The sequence below is a fragment of the Sinocyclocheilus anshuiensis genome, unplaced genomic scaffold, assembly GCF_001515605.1.
Source record: "Sinocyclocheilus anshuiensis isolate Anshui unplaced genomic scaffold, SAMN03320099.WGS_v1.1 scaffold482, whole genome shotgun sequence".
Lineage (NCBI taxonomy): Eukaryota > Metazoa > Chordata > Actinopteri > Cypriniformes > Cyprinidae > Sinocyclocheilus > Sinocyclocheilus anshuiensis.
This window is the reverse complement of record NW_015547676.1, coordinates 380,340-383,865: the sequence shown is the minus strand read 5'-3', so window position 1 is coordinate 383,865 and position 3,526 is coordinate 380,340. Positions and strand designations below refer to the sequence as shown.

Genomic DNA, 3,526 nt, shown 5'->3' with positions numbered 1-3,526 from the left:
TCGACTGTGGCATAATAAAAGCTCCGCTGCTTTACCCACATACGCACGACCGGAAGCAGCGGAAGCGCTCGACTGTGGCATAATAAAAGCTCCGCTGCTTTACCCACATACGCACGACGGGAAGCAGCGGAAGCGCTCGACTGTGGCATAATAAAAGCTCCGCTGCTTTCGAGCCGTGTGTCACGCTCGTTCAGTGCCATGTTTCGCTTCGGCGGCTTTCAGCCTCACCCTGCTTCATTCTACTATGTTAATAAATCATTAGCTCATCCATGAACATGATTTCTGCCCGAGTCCCGTCGGATTGCATCGGCTGTGGGGATGAAGACCACAACTCCCATGATTCCACACTCAGTCATGCCCGTCTCTTTGTTTGTTTTGAATACGCGCCCTCTAGTGGCGAAAACTTACATATTGTGCCTTTAATCTTACGAAGCTTTTGGGAAATGCAGCCCAGATTCCCTTGTAATTAGATTACATTTTTCATAATTATAATCAGGTTACAGTTACTTTTTTATGGATTACATGATTACATATTATTTACACAATAGCTATATATTTATTGATTCTCTCTAATTCCTCTTTTTCATCTTTTAATCTTCCTTTCTAAAATAGTCCACTGTTTATATACACTCAGAAATTCTTCCAGTTTTGTGGACATTTACACAGAGATCAGTTATTAGTCATGTGCTACACTGCATTTACAAAAATCATTTCAGGTTTAAGAAGTGTTTGAGCATTGCATCGACTAGTGATGAACACATTCATTTTTATTTGAATTATCACTCTGTAGGTTATTTAACCATGTATCACTATAGCTTTGGGAGGCTTTTGTCTTTCAAACACATTCAAATGCACAAATTCACAAAAATTCACCTAATATGAATCTTGAAGTACCCCTGAGATTTTAATATAAATATTTTAATAAAGTATCACATTTGCATGTTGATGGTTCTCTGATGCTGGTTATAGTCACATGACATGCTGGTAAACAAATAAAATATTTCATGTTTTAGTACGTGTTTTATTTTGATTGATTTTTAAATTATTTATTTTAATTTAACAATTATATGATTTAATTAACTATTAGCTTTTCATTAAACTCACAAACCCCCAGCAGTTCCTTCACAAACCCAATTTGGGAAAACTTGACGTAACATAATGTTTAATGCACTTCATCTTTTTAACAACAATGAATGGAATATATTCTTAATCTATGTATTTTTATATCAATATGGTACAAGATTATTCTATTTAAATCAATGTGAAAAATGAGATAGGTCAAAAGTAATCTAAAAGTAGTCTGATTATATTACCTAAAATGTGTACAACTACAATATTTTTACAATATTAGATGTAATTTGGAATCAGTAACGGATTACAATTTGTGAGTAATCTACCCAGCTCTGATCATGCTGTAACAGCTACACTGGTGAATCAAATGTTTTATTTTATGTTTTTTTTCTTTTATTCAAACCTGCAGTGACTGGCTAGTGGATGTAAGGGTGCCAGCAGACAGTCTGTCTTAAAGTGTACCAAGAAAACTCATACCTCAGTGTCAGTCATTGGGGTAACACTTTATTTTGATAGTCCATTTAGATACTCAACTAACTTTAAGTAATTTTGCAAGTACATGTCAACTAACAGCCATTAGAGCTGTTGCAAGGACTGTGTGAAGTGTGCGACAAAGGCCCAGGATTTAAAGGGATTTCAGAGAACAAATAAAACTAGTAAAAGAAATAGAATGTATTGTAATGCATTTGAACTATTTGCAAATAATGTTTATTTTAAAATATGTACACATTCACACTTAATCATATGTGGAAAACGGCTCTGTTAATGTGTTTTGTGTCGTCACATTAAAAACAGATAACATGGATCACAATGACGTATTTTCAAATTAAAAATCAAATTGGCACCTTTTGACAAGAGAAGTTTATGTCATTGGATGACTGTCAGTCATTTAGCAGTTGATAGTGTCACAGTCTTCAGCGGGTGTGCCCTGGATGGCCACCAGATGACACTGTTTTCTGTGAGCACATGGCTTGTGTTTGTTTGGTGCCATGTGCTCTCTCCTGTCTATTGTCTTGCCCCGCCCATCTTGTTACCTCATTATTGTTTAAGTTGCTCCACCTGTGTCTTCGTCGCTAGCCTCCTCATTTGGTTTCCTATTTATTCTCCTGGTGTCTGTAATCCTGTGCTGATCCGTCGTTTTTCATTGTGTGTGTTATGTCTGCATGTAGTGCAGTTCCTAGCCTGCCTGTCTGTTTTTCCCCCTCGGGGTTGTTTTAGTTTGTTTTTGTTTCATTTTATTATTAAAAGAAGGAACCATTCATCCTGCACTTGAGTCCTCGCTTCATCTCTCCACACGCACCGTGACAGAACGGATCAGCCAACATGAGGACTCAGCGGAGAAATGGCTCACTCCATCTACCGGTCTCCACTCTCTCCAGCCCCCTCTACCAGCGCATGCTCCAGCTGGATACCTTGAGCTCCCTCCGTCAACGAGGGACTGATCTGAGGGAGTTTGCCATGGAGTTCAGGAATGCTGCAGAGGGGCTGGGCTACAATGACTCCGCTCTTAAGGACTTATTCAGTTATGCCCTTGATGAGCCTATTGGTCACCGGAGCATGTCAGGATGCGATCATGTATTCTTTGAGGGGTTTGTGGAGTTCTTGGCACGTTCCCCAGCTAAGGGGGCTGCAGTGCCTCCCGTGATGGCCGACGAAGCTGCAGCACCCCCGGTGGTGGCCAAAGAGGCTGCAGTGCCCCCAGAGGTGGCAGACGAAGCTGCAGTGCCTCCCGTGATGGCCGACGAAGCTGCAGCACCCCCGGTGGTGGCCAAAGAGGCTGCAGTGCCCCCAGAGGTGGCAGACGAAGCTGCAGTGCCACCCTCTCGGAAACGGAGGAAGGGGAGGAGGAAGAATGGGTCCGCCTCGCCACCCCTAGAGGCGGCCGAAGAGACTGCAGCACTTCCAGCGGCAGCCGATGAGGCTGCAGCGCCCCCGAAGGCGGCCGACGAGGCTGCAGCGCCCCCGGTGGTGGCCGAAGAGGTTGAAGCACCCCCAGAGGCGGCCGATGAAGCTGCAGCGCCCCCGGTGGTGGCCAAAGAGGCTGCAGTGCCCCCGGAGGTGGCAGTCGAAGCTGCAGTGCTACTCTCTCGGAAACGGAGGAGGAAGAAGAAGGCTTCTTCCGTCCTTCAAGGCCGGGAGGCCTTCCTAGAGCCTGGTGCCCTGCTGGCTCCGCCCAAGCTCAAGCTCCATGCCCTGCCGGTTCCCTCCTTGAGGCACGCTCCCCTCTTGCTGCCTGCCAAGCTGCCGGCCCCGCCCTGGCCTCCTGCCCTGCCGGTCCCACCCTGGTTTACTTCTATCTCCAAGCCCTCTTCCACTACACGGACCTGGCCCACCATCCCTCCCCCGATCCACCTCCGTTCCGCCTCCCTTCGGGATTTCTTTTGGTGGAGCGTCTGGAATCCGCTCCTTAAGGGAGGGGTTCTGTCACAGTCTTCAGCGGGTGTGCCCAGGATTG

At 45.3% G+C, this 3,526-nt stretch overlaps 1 long non-coding RNA gene across 1 annotated transcript in view; it reads right to left on the bottom strand.

Annotated features, from left to right (window-relative positions):
- The window catches only part of LOC107703025 (uncharacterized), an 18,490-nt gene that overhangs the window by 6,853 nt on the left and 8,111 nt on the right, over positions 1 to 3,526 (bottom strand). The gene's annotated exons all lie outside the window — the stretch shown is intronic.